This window comes from Phascolarctos cinereus, unplaced genomic scaffold (assembly GCF_003287225.1).
Source record: "Phascolarctos cinereus isolate Bilbo 61053 unplaced genomic scaffold, phaCin_HiC Scaffold_4;HRSCAF=312, whole genome shotgun sequence".
Classification (NCBI taxonomy): Eukaryota; Metazoa; Chordata; class Mammalia; order Diprotodontia; family Phascolarctidae; genus Phascolarctos; species Phascolarctos cinereus.
In genome coordinates, this window is record NW_027555847.1 from 469,989,633 (window position 1) to 470,005,572 (window position 15,940).

A 15,940-nucleotide genomic window follows, 5' to 3' on the forward strand; every position below is an offset into this window, starting at 1 on the left:
AACCTATCTCAGCCTATTTTCCTCAGACAAAATGGACATAATAATAGTGCCTATCTGTTGCGAAGACCAATTAGGATCATGTCAAATGTTTTGCAAAACTTCAATGTAAATTATAAGCATAATTATTGATAGTAAACTAAACATAATAGAAATCTAAGATCTGTGAACATTTCAAATACATACATGAAGAGACACAACTGAAATGAGTATGACTCAGAGGCAGTGTGGTGTAATAATAAAGAGTACTTAATTGCAAGATGTTGATTCTACTCATAGCTGAACCACTAACTAGCTGGATAACCTTGAGCAAGTTACAACTTCTCTGTGACTCAGTTTCTACAGATAAATTATCTGTAGGGTCCTTTCTGCCTGAAAATATGGTATCTATAATTTTACTTATGAATGACAGCTTAGCCAACAAGTACATTTTGTGTGGCTTATCCCCGACCAAACTATGCTTGGATGAAATGGTTCGCTTTAGCCAATGCCAACCAGAAAATGTTATGCTTAAGGTTGGTCTTGTTCCTTAAATAAATCAAGTTCTAACCTCCTGATATAAGTTCTTAGAAGAGGCTTCAACCATGATAAGACATCATAAAGAGAGAAAATAATTGCTAAACTGAAAATCCTTGTGCAGACAAGGACACACAGAGAGAAAAGATTTGCCATAATATACTCTCCCAGTCCTTGTTTAGCCAGGGTTTTATGGTTTTATTAGATCAGTGTCCTGACTGAGTCCTAAATCATTTAGCCTGCCTTACTCCTTAATAAAGAGGAAGAACTACAGGAGAGGGTATGGTGAGTTTAGTTGTGATACTGCCAATTAACAAGTTTTTATTGAGATTCCACTGAACTTACTCCTAAGCCTTCATGTTATAATTGTCCATTTGATTGTCTTTCTTAAAGTGTCACATAGAATATATTTATGATCTGAATTGTAGTTGAAATTAACATTAATTTGAGAATTTCATGGTACCACTGATGTCATTAGAAAAGTCAAGGGGATCATAAAACCAAATTTGGAACTCACTGGCCTACTTTAAGTAGGACTCTATCTGAAAATATATGCAATAGATGTCACAGATCTTGCCCTTTTGTTTACACTCCAGACATTCATAGTTACAATCAAAAAAATATATTACTGTGGCAGCTCCTAACAGCATGAGGCTAATGGGAAATATAGTTTTCCTCAGAAGAGGAAGAAACTGAAGGATCTCCAAAGGTGGGAGACCTTTTGGAGCAGAGGAACCTAGACCTATTTACATGCCAAAAGTTATCTGATTGCAACCAAACTGAACATAATCACATGAATTTGGAGCTTTGTTTAGCCTACTGATTCGCTTATGGAGTGATCTCACCGGACAGAATTTGCAGGCATAACCAGGGAATTTGACGCTTCTTGTGTAGAATATTAAGAAAAGAAGACTTACTAGAGAAGGTGATCTTTGACCCAGCTCTTGGAGGAGCTGACAAAAATGAAGCAATGGAGTGACAGGAAGAAAATATTCTCAGAAAAGCAACGGCATGAGTAGAGGAGGAATCAATACATTTCATGCCACTGTCAAAAAGTAGATTGTGTGAAATTAGAGAGTTAAAGGGCAGAGAAGAATTGGATGAGGCATCCCACGAGAGAGGATTTGGAATGCTGATTTTGAAAGCTTACACTTACCTTGATAGGCCATAAAAAGTCTTGTAGGTGTTGGAATCCCTTAAAAACATGAGGTTTGATGAAAATTTTTCTTGTGTACGTATGTAAAATGGATTGGAATTGGGAGAAAATGAAAGCTAGGAGACTACTACCGTAATCCAAGAATGTGAGCTCCTGGTGAGAAGGGATTGTTTCATTTATTTTATTTGTTCCATTTATTATATTTGCCTAGCAGAATATCTAGCACATAGTAGGTGATTAATAAGAACTTGTTGGTTGAATGATCATACAGTAATATTTGTGGGAAAGAGGGATGCAAACTACATCTGTACACTTTTGGGGATAGGAGGAAGGAGCAATTTAATGGCTCCTGGTTTAAATTCATTATTTTGTTAATTCCTCCAAAAGTAATAGTACTGGCTAGACTCTTTAAGGTCATTCCAGTAAACCTTATGACTGCCAAAATCCCTTTTACTTTGAAAGTAGTTATGTTGTCATGTTTTAAAAGTTAGTTAAGTGCACCATAAGTGCCTAGCATCATTGTAAGAGCCATAAAATATACTAACCAACAGACTGAGATTTGAATTCCATAATGCAGAATACAGTGGACTATCCCTTCTACACCACTCAAAAGACTCAATCATTTTAAGTGACATATATTAAGAGGTCTCCAGATGTTAATACTGAGCTTCTTGTAGCTATAGGGGACGTTGGAAATGTCACACACAGCAGAAGGTACAAATAAAATGCACTAAACTTAATCACTGGGGTTGAGTGTCTGGTTATCAAAGTTAGTCATTCCACAAGCACTTATTAAGTGATTCCCATGTGCCAAGAACTGTGAAGGGTGCTGTGTTTACAAAGAAAATAAGGATCCATGCCCTCCAGTAGCTTATATTCTAATGAGGAAGACCACATAGAAACAACTAGATATATACAAGATATGCACAGAGTAGTTTGAAGGTAACCTTGGACTAGAAAATATCAGAAGCTGGGGGTATTTTTTGAAATAGCCTCCTGAAAAATGCAAAATTTGAGATAACTTTTTTTTAAATGAATCCAGGGCAAGTAAGAGGCACAGGTGAAAAGAGAAGAGAGCTTTCTAGGGATAGGGAGAGTCTAAACAAAGGCATGAACACAGGAAGGAGAATGTCATGTGTGAGCAACAGCAAGGAGGTCAGTCTGGCTAAATTGCAGAATGCATTGTAAAGAATGAAGTATAAAATGATGGGTAGGAAGGAGCAGGTTGTGAAGAGCTTTAAATGCCAGAGGACTTTATATTTGATCCTGACAATAGCCACAGGAGTTTGTTGAGGGGAAGGAGTGTATAATGTGGCCAAGCTCATGCTTTGGTAGTGAATGAAGGATGGACTGAAGTAGAGAGAAACTTGTGGGGCAGAGACAGATTAGAAAACTATTGAAATAATCTAAGCAGGAAATGAGCAATGCCTGAACTAAGGTGGTGGCTATGTGAATAGAAAGTAGAAGACTTGCAAAATGAATAGGTACCAGGGACTGATCCCTGATTACCATCTAGAGTAGACCAAACTTCAATCCCAGGCCCAATTTAGTCTCCTGGGTTCCTTTGAACTAGAGATAATGTGGGACTAGACAAGGCTTTCAGAATACTCTGCAACTTAGAGTAGGCCTCCTTGAAACTATGACATATTCTCTAAGTTATCTCCACCAAGGATTTGTTGATGATTAAACTCAGCCTTGAATGATGAAAGTAAATCACAGAATATGGCCAAAATCAGACAACCTACCAGGCCAGAGGCACCTCTGTGATCTGTGTTTGGTGCTTGATATAAAAATATGGCATTCCTAAATTTCACAAGTGCCTTATCTCTCAGAGAGAACTCTCCGATATGATTATTTTACTATTGTTCCTATATCTACCCAACTATGAAAACAGAGACTCTATGTTTATTGGGTCAATGAATTCTTCATTCTTTAGTCAAACTCCATTTTCATAAAATTTTAAAAACATTTTCTAAAACATAAAAAATAAATTGGATTATGCAGATTCCTTTGTGATGGTATTTGGGAAAGACATCCCACAAATTATATGAAAGTAGAACATAAATTGGTTTATTTATTCCTTAGAGAAAAAGGAAAGGGACAAAAACATTTTTTCCAGATTATCAGCACCTTAGAAGGCAAGCAATATAATTAGGGAAATCTTTTTTTTTTATTTTTTAGATCTTGAACTCCAATGCTTTCTTAATTGTGAAATGCATTAAGTGTTTTCACAAATGACATTATTCTCTAATGCTCACAGCCATTAAGCAGAGTACAATATTCATTGTGCTTATTAAGATACCAGGGAATTGTTACATTGGTGAGGAAACAGGAAAAGAAGAGGATACAGAACAAAATTAAAAACATTCCCTGCTAGAAAACTAATTGCATAAAACAATACAGAGCAAATGAAGCTTGTACTGCCAGAAAAGGAAGCTTGAGTTACTATAACCTACTCTAATCATATTTCACAACCTGCTTTTAACTCTTTTTCTTTGGAAAAGGGACTCTTCCAGGCAAAACTCTAGAAGTAGTATTTAGGCAGATAGTTTATGAACACTTACCAAAAAGAAGCAGCGATCACTAAGAGCCAGCATGGAGTCACTAAAAACAAGTTACACAAGACCAAACTCATCACCCTTTTGTGACAACTTTACTTAACTGGTAATTCAGGAGAATGCTATAGATGATCCATTTTAGCAAGGTATTTTAAAGCATTTCGTGTAGCTTTGTGTAAAAAATGGAAAGATATGGTTTTGGTGGTACCAGTTTTAGAAGGATTCAGAACTTGAGCAAATATAAACAAATAATTTTGATTAATGAATCAACATCAAACATGATGGAGGTCTCTAATGGTGATCAGGGTTCTTGCTCAGAATTCTTCAACATTTCTTTCAGCTATTTGGCTGAGAACTTTACTGGCTGGCATCATCATTCAATATGTGATTGGGGAAAAAATGGAAACAAACACTTATGTTGATGACATACAGTTGGAGAGGGCATGAATATTTTAGATGATAATAACAAGCTTGGAAAAGTTCTCAGTAGGTTGAAACAATGGGCCAAATATGGCAAGATGAAATTTTGGGGGGGTAAATGTGAAGTCTTATGGTTTTTTTTTTTTAAATTACTACACAAGAACAAAGATAATAGAAATATTATTCCAGAGTGTTTTGTGCAAAATAAATGAGTTTTCACAGATTACAAGCTCAATATGAATCAATATTGTGATATGGCTGCCAAAAACAGGCTAATGTACTCTTGGAATTAATAGAAGTAAAATGTCTAAAGTGCTGAAAATAATAGTTTCAAGATTCTTTTTTTTTTGTGGCCATACTTTGCCTTGAATAGGATATTCAACCATAGGTACTACATTTTAATAGGGACATAGACAAGCTGAGGAGCGTTCCAAGAAGGGTAAACAAAGTTAATGAAGTAAACATGAAATATGTTACATGTCACCCTTTCTGGGTTCATGCCTTGGTCCAGAGGTGGGGAACCTGTGGCCTTCAGGCCACATGTGGCCCTCTAGGTCCTCAAGTACATGCCTTTGACTGAATCCAAAATTCACAGAACAAAGCCCTTAATATAAAAAGATTTGTTTTGTGAAGTTTGGATTCAGTCAAGGGGCCATACTTGAGGACCTAGAGGGCCACAGGTGGCCTTGGGGTTGCAGGTTTCCTACCCTTGGTGGACTGTCCCATGCCTAGAAAGCTCCCTCTTTTCACCTCTCCCTCCTAGTTGCCCTGGCTTCCTTCAAAGCTCAGCCAAATGTTGACTTCTTTAGGAGGTGATATGTCCTAGAAGATAGAAAGCTGTCCTTGGAATCAGAAGACCTGAGTTCTAGTCATTCTTCTGACATGTACTGTCCATGTGACTGTTGGAAAATAATTTTTCAGGGAAGCTGTTGATTTGCATCGATCAAGAAAATTCTTTAATCATAGCTGCTTATACAAATGAAACCATGGGTCTGGGCCCCTTTCCCCTCATTCCAGAAAAAATAAACAAACAAAAACAGTCTATATATGCTTATTCCTCCGATAGAATTTTAAATTCCTTGAGAGCAGATATTGTTTTGTTTTTGTATCCCAGACACTTAGCACATTTTGCAGTAAATAGTGGGTATTTAATAAATGCTAATTGAGTAAACATACCACCCAGTATTTGCTACAAAGCATGTTAAGTACACACCTTTCTTTCCAGTCTCGTTCTGTGATTTTATTAACTAGTGGCAAGGGTGGTGGAAAGCAATCATGCAAGGACCACTCTCCATACGTACAAACACAGGTACATTATTACACAGTGACAATTAGAACTATTGAAAAATAAAATCAGCTGCTTAATGAGAGAGTGAATTCCTTATTGTTAGAGGCATTCTATCAAAGCTTGGATTACCACTTTCTAAGGATGGTATAGTATGGATTCATGCTGCAAAGTAAGGCTTAGACTCTCTGGAAATTTTTTGATTCTAAACTGTCATATCTTCTGTATTCAATAACAGAAAAATAGAACTTTAAAGCTGGAAGGAAATTATGAGCCTGGTGGTACAGTGGATGGAGCACCAGGCCTGGAGTCAGAAACACTTCTTTTTCTGAGTTAAAATGTGGTCTCAGACACTAGCTGTATGACCCAGAACAAGTCATTTAACCCTGTTTGCCTCAGTTCCTCATCTGTAAAATGATGCTGGAGAAGGAAATGGCAAACCACTCCAGTATCTTTGCTAAGAAAACCCCAAATTGGGTCACAAAGAGTGAGATATGACTAAAAAGCAACAACAAAAATGAGGACCTTAAAAAGCAAAATTGCTTCATCCTGTGATTCTATAAACTGTCCAAAGTCATAGTGCCAGCTTTTCTGTCTTTTAATCTGCAGTAGTGTTTTTAAGCTAGATTTTAGAGATCATTTAGTCCAGATTCCCTCTTTTACAGATGCTGAGACTAAGGCCTAGAAGAGAAGTTAGATTGCTCCTTGCACCCCATTACCACTTCTGTGTTCTCTTTATCATCACTTGGTAGCCTCTTTTCATTTGAGCTTCATTCAATCCATAATTATCACCCAATCAGACCTCCAGGATACTCTCCTTCCTTCCTCACTGAGTTCAGTGCATGCCTCAGTCTTTTTCTCTTTCTCTTGCCCTTGCACTAGAGTACTTCACCTTATTTATTGATAATACCTCAAGCACCTTAACTTCAAAGTTCTTCAATTTATTCATTTCCCACCACCAACTCCTCCACCGCACCACAGCTACACAGAGAGGTAGTCATATCCTTGACCTTGGCATAACCCACAAGTATTCTACTTCTGTATTTTCATGAACTCTGAAATCCCTATATCTAATCATAATCTATTGTCATTCCACCTCTTCCTCTGTCTTATAGTCCCCAAACCCATTTCTTCATCCTTCCCAAGACCTCTGATCTCTCTAACCCTCTGTTTTTTCCCAGGTCATCACTGACTATGCTTTCTTCCCATCCCCATCTTCATCTCTTGGTTAACCAGTTTAACTTAATGATGTCCTCTTCTCTTGATATCCGTTCCCCTTACCTTATTGAAAATCTTGCTTTGCCAAACCTTGGTCTTTCTCAGCTACTCAGCTGCTGCTGAATGAAAATGGAGAAAATCATGAAACTATACTAACTAGGTCCACTACAAGTTTATGTTACATAATTTCAACTGGGCCCTTACCACAGCAAAGCAATATGTTTACACCTTCCTGATTGCTTCACTTTTCTACTCATCACATCACCTTTTTCAAGTTTTTTATACTCCCTCAAACTTCCCACATTTTCTCCTCCCCAAAACCTCTCAGCTGATAAATTTGCCTCATTTCACTGAAAAAAAAATTGAGGCCCCTTGCCAAGAGCTCTCTTTTCTCCTCTCTTTCTCATTTTGCACCATTCAAATGTCTTCTTTCACTATCTCCTCTTTTATACCTATTTCACATAAAATGGTGGCACTTCTCCTTGTCAAGGTAAACCCCTCTACTCATGCAAACAAATTCCATCCTATCTTCTTCAGTAGACTGCTTCCTCTATCACCTCTACTCTCTTTCTAGTCTCCAATCTTTAGTTCTATACTGATGAATTTTTTTGCTGTTTATAAAGATGTCCATGTTTCCTCCATCATAAAAACCCCCTCACTTCATCCATCCTCACTTCAATCATCCCTGCTAGCTATTTTTCCATATCTCTTCTCCCTTTATGTGTCTAAACTCCATAAGACAGCCATCTACAACAGGTGCCTCTACTTCCTTTCTTTTTACTTTCTTCCAACTTCTTGCAGTCTGACTTCTGATCTCATATTTCACCTGAAAATGCTTTCTCCAAAGGCCCTAATGATTTTTCAAACTGCTAAATATAATGGATTTTCTTTAATCTTCATCCTTCTTTATCTCTGTTGTCTTTGACACTAATGATCACTTTTTTTTCTTTGATATTCTTTTCTCTCTGATTTTCATGAAAATGTTCTCTCCTATTTCTTCCTATCAGACTAGTCCTTCTTGATATCTTTTGCTGGATCTTTAACTAGGTCATGCCTGCTAACAATGGGGGCATCCAAAGGCTCTTCCCTGAGCCCTCTTTCTCTTCCCTGTCTATACCATTTCACTTGGTGACCTCATTAACTTCCATGGATTTATTTACCATCTTTGCAGTTGACTCTCACACCTACTTATCCAGTCTTAACTCTTTTCCCTTTCTTTGGTCTTGCATTTCTAGCTGCCTGTTCGATATCTCAACCTGGCTTCCCCAGTAGACATCTAAAATGTCCTGTAGATATCTTAAACTCAAATGTCTGAACTCATTTTCTTTTTCCACCCCCGCTAGTTTTTCAAACTTCCCCATTATTTTCTTTTCCCAGTCACTCAGGTACAAAACCTTGGTGACATCCTAGTGTTCTCATTCTCTTTTACCTCCCTTGTCCAATCTGTTACCAAGTGCTATCAATTTGAACCTTGTAACTTCCCTTGTATATACTCCCTTCTCTTTTCTGACCCATCTACCCTCTTTCTGAAGGTCATCATCACCTCAAATCTAGAGTATTGAAATAAAATTCTGGTTATTCTCCTTGTCTCAAGTCTCTCCTTATTTCAGTTTTTCCTCCACTCAACTGTCAGATTGATCTTCAGATTGATCTACAGATCTGACTATATCACCTCTGCCCCATTCCATCAATCCAGTGGCAGGTTATCACATCCAGAATAAAATATAAAATCCTCTGGCTTTTAAAGCCCTTGATAACCTGATCCCTTCCTACTTTTCCAGTGTTCTTATACCTTATTCCTCTCCATATATTCTGCAATTTAGTGACACTGGCCTTCTAGCTATTCCTACATAAAACATTCCTTCTCCTGACTCCAGGCAGTTTCACTGGCTCTCCTCCATGCCTGTAATGCTCCCCTCCTAATGTCTTCCTCATAGCTTCCTTTAACCTCTGAGATCACTCCCACTTTATCTTGTATATACCCAGTTTGCATATAGTTGTTTGCATCTTCAATAAAGCTGTGAGCTCCCTGAAAGCAGAGTCTTGTTTTGTTTCTGTTTTTGTTTTTGCTTTTCTTTATGTTTCCATGGTGTCTGATGTTTATTAGATACTAAATACTAGTTGACTCATGGACTAGAGAAGGTAAATGACTTTACTCAAAGAAAGAGCAATTTAGTAGCCAAACTGAGACTATAATCCAATTCTTCTGACTCTTGATTCAATGTCTTTTCAACTAGAATTCGTGAGGAATGCTGAAGGATATATTCTAACAAAATTAGCAGTTATTTCTTATGTTGACCATCAATAATTGATCAGTAAACGTTTTTAAGCACTTACTCTGTTTCAGGCAGCAATATAGACACTGCTGTATGTGTGTGTTCCCCTAAGAAAGGTGAGCCTTCTCCTTAGATTGGAGGTATCAGATTGTGTCCATCTAAGAAAAATGGTCTCACCCAGGATTTGAGCATATGGTAGAATCTTTGCTAGTGTGCCTTGGCTATATGAGGGTATTGTGATAACGCATTCCACTCCACTTTCATGGCATTCAAAACCATAAAAAGAAAGTCATCAGAGTCACTGAAACATGTAATTCCTCCCATGTGCCTGTACTAATGGGATTGTTGACTACATCATTTTTCCATGATGATCTGTAAACTATAGGAGAGGACACTCATTACTGAGTTGTCTTAAAATAACTTGTTTCCTCAAGGGAATTAATAATTGTTTTGCCTTCCTTCTGTGTTTACATATAGTAAACAGAATATTATTGAAAACTGTTATATCTACAAACATGATAGTATTAATAAAAAGCATAAAAGCACGTGTTGCTTCTGAACTTAAAAGCCACCCCGAATCATACTATCTACTAAGACCACAAAGATAGGTACTATACCAAGAGATGACCACCAGCAGGGAGAATCCATTTGTATTGTGTTTTCAGTACTAATTGTGTTCTAATTATAGGGAGACAAGCATGATAAGGGTCAACTGTCATTAGAGACTCATTCATTAGGGAAGAGAGCAAATGATGAGTGCTATGAAAAAAAAATTCTACCGTAAGCTGTGACTCAAAGCCAATTTCATAAGATTCTCTTCATTGTTGGCTATTGATTAATCAATGCTCCGTTCCATCCCTGCATGAGGGACAGTTAGCATGAGCTTGGGAGAAGGAAAATCCTGGTCTTTTAGCTTCCAGTGTCAAGAAAAAAAAAACATAGTTCTGGACTCTCTTCATGTCCCTAGAGGAATAAAAAGACTCTGGGAAGAAGCTGACATGTAGAGACCTGGCACCATGGTTGCGTTCCTATTCTCAGAATATTACAGCAGAGACTTCAGGGAATTTGTCTTTGAGTGAGATCTGAGACCCTCTTGGTTGAGCTGAGATATCTTACTTAAAATGGGAGAGCTAGTTCCCTTTGTGCAATGTCTGGTGTATTCTCATCTGTATGCTTTCTTTGGATTCTATTTGCTATCAACTCATGTAAATGGTTTTATTGCTATTTGTGTGTTCATTGTGAAACTGGCATTTGGTGAGAAGAAATTCAACATACACCTTGGGGCACTCCTATCCCATTAAGTGATAGTGGTCAGGTGCCTAACTTGAACCTAAAAATTATCTCCCATAGGTTAACAATATTGAGGGAGACTGATAGCTATACTTCTAGCCAAAAGTCTTTTTTTTTTCCTGAGGAAAACAGAATGACCAGCCTCTGGTTCAAACCTTCTGTTTCCCCTTCTGGCAGGAATCAAAATATCCTTTGGAGAAGAGTAGAATGAGAAAACTGAGAAATATTTTATTCCTGCCTCCCTGAGAGCCACAGCCCCCATGTAGACACATAACCTACACAGGAAATACAAGACATATTATCCCTATACTACCTTTTTCAAAATTTTTGCTACCATTACCAGAAAGAAGTTCTGAGTGACATGAATTATAGCTGCAATACCATCTTTCCCCTCTTCCTCTCATTTAGCTCCAGGTGCTATTGAAGAGAACAGGAGCCTTGAGGTTTAAATCATTTATCTGCCAAAGGGGATTTCTCAGTCTACACTATTATCTGAGTAATTTATGGTCTAAAATTTCTTTGAACTCGTACCATACCTCTGTTCACTAGTCATTGTCCCTTCTAGTAAATGATCCTAAAGATTCTACTTGGTAAAAATATTTAGCAAAAATATATGGATGGAGTTGAAGTGAGAAGGTTGTTTTTAAGCCACTGGTTGAATTTCAGGGCAAGATCAAAAAGGAATGAGTGAAGGAGGTGACCTTTGTTTTACTCCCCACTAGTGAGCAAAATCACATTCCTCTACTAATGTCTAACAAAAACAAAACAAAACAAAACAAAACACCACCATGTTAGCATGGAATTCCTGATGATGATGAAATATATTGCCTTCTATATTCTGCATACCAGAACCTACCTCCCTCCAGACTGTAAACATTTCCATCCCTTTAAGTGCACAAACAAGAGGCAGTTTTGTAGTAAAGAAAGTGCTAGATTGAGATTAAAAACAGGCTCAAATCTGAAACCTGTTACTCATTTCACATGTAATCTAAGGCCATTTGCTTTACCTCCCTGGGGCCTTAGCTTCCTCATATGTAAAATGAGTTTGCCTGGGTTATCACTGAGGTCCTTGCTACCTCTAGATCAAGGACATATGACCATATAGCTATTTTATCCACATTTCATTGTCTTGCTTTCCACTAATACTGTTAAGAACATAAGATCTTCCCCAGCATCTTGCTGTAAAGACTCATTCAGACACAAAGGTAAACCTGTATTATCCAAGGTTATGCTGAGTGTAAACTTTGATGTGTCTTATCAAGTTGGAGAAACCTTAAAGTGCTATGTAAATGTTAGTTATTATTAAAACTCTTAACTCAGCTACAGACTCTAGTCTTTTGTTCAAGGAAATCAGCTAAATATAGAGAGGTTATGACCAGAACTTTGGCCATACCAGTATATGAAACTATCTATCAGGGCATGGAAAGGTTGTGATTGTCACTGGTGAAGAGACACCCATGATAATGCTGTCATGGATTTTCTGAAGGATTAAATTATAACTAACTAACTAACTAACTAACTGTATGTGTGTGTGTGTGTGTGTGTGTGTGTCACACACACACAACACAAATGTGAATGACACATTCCATTTCAGGTGGAATTCATTTTTCTTCTATTCACCAAAGGTATTGGATTTTATCCTTAAAGGAACAAGTGCATAAAATAATTTTAGAGCTTCCATGTTCAAAGCAGAGGATATGTCTCAAAGTCCCCTAAGTATATTTTAAGTTCAGTACATTAAGTAACTTTTAATTGATTTTCTTGCTACCATTATATTAGGCAAAGATAGTGATGAAAATAATGTGACAATAGAACTTAGAAAAATAGTAAGTACTTTTCCATCATTTGTCTTAGTTGTTATTCCTCATAATCAGTTCACAATGAAGTACGTGTCTTGATTCTTCTATCTGATCATAATCTATTGCTAGGCACTGAGTAGGAAGGGAAATGCTGTGGAGGTCTGCAGACAACAGTTACCAGGCTTATATGGTAAATATGGATCATATGAACCTTAATGGAGTAGAAGTTATTGAGTGATGGTGGTACGAGGACAACCTAAAAGTGGCAATGGGGAGCAAGGGGCATTCCAAATACCTTACTTGACAAGTAAGTTAGAGAGATTCAGTAATTTGCCCTTGGTCACACAACTAATAGCTGTGAAAGGTGCCATTGACTTCAGATCTTCTGGAGTCTGAGTCCAGCACTCTTTCCACTGGGCCACACTATCTCTCATACACATACAAAAATATATATACAAAGTAAATGCAAGGTAATCTGCAGAATGCAGAGTAAGGGGACACACTAGTGGATGTAGACTCAGGAAAGGCCTCCTGTAGGATACATCACTTAAGCTGACCCTTGGGGGAAGCTATCACAAATTGCAACTCCTATATAGTTTAGCAAATAATCTTTGTGAGGCAAAAAGCTCATCACATGTTGGCTAGTCTTTGGTCTTTAGATTGCAGCCTATTGACACATCCACACTTGAAGCTTTTCATGTTTGTTAGGATATTTCAGAGGCTGAGCTTTAGTGGCTTTGACTTTGAGAGCTCAGAGTCACCTCCACAGCAACATAATAAAAGGTACTGAGACTCATAGCCCTGTAAATCATACTTGTTTGTTTTTAAACCATAAAGCCTTGAAAGATTCTGGTTGACTCTCATTTTCACTTTTCATTCCCATGTGTACATGAGGGCACCTCTTAAAGAGACTTACATATAAGTTTGTCTCTTGTATTCTATTTTAGTTAAAATTGCATAAACTTTTAAAAGTTTCCATTTAAAAATGCAATTCTTTAGATCATAAAAATAAACTTTTAAGATAAAAACATTGCCAAGAATGAAATGGAGCAATAAATCCCTCAGCAAACCAATTGAGTTCCTAGTAATCTTCCACTGTTAAGTTTTCACATTTGAGGACCTATCAGAGACCTGTGATTTATTTATAGTTGTCTCATCATTTCCCTTCCTTTCTGTTTCCCCATACACATGCTACAGTTCATGATCACACACCATAGAGAGGCTGGGTACATTTATTATAAAGAACAATTTTAGCTCAGAGCTAAGAGAGTGGTTGGCTTCTGAGATCTAGAGTAAAAAATAAAGAGTTTAAAAGTGGCGACAATATCAACTGCTTCAGAATAAATCCACTAGTCATATCTAAGAAAGTTATCAATATGAATGTCATCATCACATGTAGCTGTAGCTATATTGTACCTCATGGGGAAAAATCAAATGCAATGAAAGTTAAGCAATAGCATAACATGAACTTAATTTTCTGTGAAAGATTCCTGAAAACTCATTAGAAGATTGTTCATGTACAAAAATGCCCCACCTCCACCCCTACTTCCAACAGACGTCAACCTCTAAAAATGCTACACAGTCTTGAGATAGCTATTTTTTTCCACACCAAGGGTTGCCCTGAATCAGATAATTTGCTTCCTTCCCATTCATGGTCCCTACCCACAATGTGCAACACTTGCTCAGGTCCATAGCTTAATCAGGCTCCAATCCTCTGTTCACCCAATAAAACCTCATTTTTGAATTTGCACTGATTACATGAGAAATTCTTATATTCTCCTTGGTTCCTAGGTTATCCTGGAGAATATCACTAAAAAACCACACTAGTACTTACCAGTCAACAGTTTATTACCTTCAGACCTGCTATCACCAACGCCACCTCTACCACCATCATCACTACTGCCATCACCACCACTATCATCACTATCATCATCATTGTCATCACATTATCATCATCATCACATCATCATCATCATCATCATCATCATCATCATCATCATCATCATCATCAGTAGTAATTCACATTCATATAGCACTTTATGCATTACAATTTGTTTCGAATACATTATTTCATCTGAGTGCCTCATTTTACAAATATGAGGTAATAGATGGTAAGGGAATTTGTAGTGTCATGGAATTAGTGAGTGATAGTCAGGAATCCAGGCATTCTACCTTTAATTTCTATGTTCTCTGAACATATGATAACACAGAATAATGCCTGGAGTTTTCATTAGGCAGGGATGTCCTTAGTGTGCTGAGAGCAAATTATTAGCTTTTAAAGCATTTTAAATTATTGTCTATTTGTTATCAACATCAAAGAATGAGGTAGTCTGGTTAATTTGACATATTTAAAAAGGGACAGTAAAAGACAATTTTATGCTCATCATAAAGTGATGAAGTGGTTTGCAAGGGTGATGGGGTTGTCAGACTCAGTCAGTGTTGTGAACACATTAAAATTTTGTGTAAAGTCAAGTTTACTCTAAAGCAAAAGCAGAGTTTTTAAACGGTAAGAGTTAGAGTTCTTTTATTCTTTTTGAAAGTTGTATTAATGCCTTTTTATGACACCCGCATTTCCATATATATCTTTCCTCTGCCCTCTACCTCTGTAATAAAGAACAAAAAAGAAAAAGGAAAAAAAAACAATTAAAAAAACTACCAACTGAGTCTGACAGGGTATGCAATCCTTTGCATCTATAGTATCTCAACTCTGCAAAGAAGGCAAGTACATTTCTTTATGTCTTTTTTGGAGCCAAACTTGGCCAAACACTAAGTTCTGTTTGTGTTATTCTTTTCATTTACCTTGTTTTAGCCTTATTCAAGTGTGAGCTCCTTGAGAGCAGGGACTATTTTTCACCCTTCTTGGTCTCTAAAGCAGTTAACACAAGGCTTGGCACACAGTAGGTGCTTAATAGATGTTTACTGACTGACTGGTTTACTTTGTATCAGTTTACACATCTTCACATGCTTCTCTGAATGCTTAATGGTCATGATTTTTTCCTAGCACAAGAATATTCTATTAGACATTTTCCATATCAATAGACACTATTTAATTTCCGATTCTCTGATATTATGAAAAGTGATGCTATATTTGACCTCTTTAGTGTATATTCCTACAAAGGGATCTCTGGATCAAAGGATATAGACAAAACATGAAAATTATTAAATAGAATCATATGTCATTGCCTTTAACGATCATTCATTTCCTTCCTTCTTCCATAATATAGTGTTTCCCACAGAAAGAAAGAATTGGGTAAATGAAGTCACCTTTTTCTAGGCAATGATGATATTTGATAGTAGTGAGAATCATAGTAATAAAATGAAGCATTACAGAACTGCCCTGAGAAAGTTTCTGTCTTCTTTTTTTCCCCCATTTCCACTAGAACAGGTATCTAAGAACTAGTAACCAAAGACTGTGCTTAAGAAGA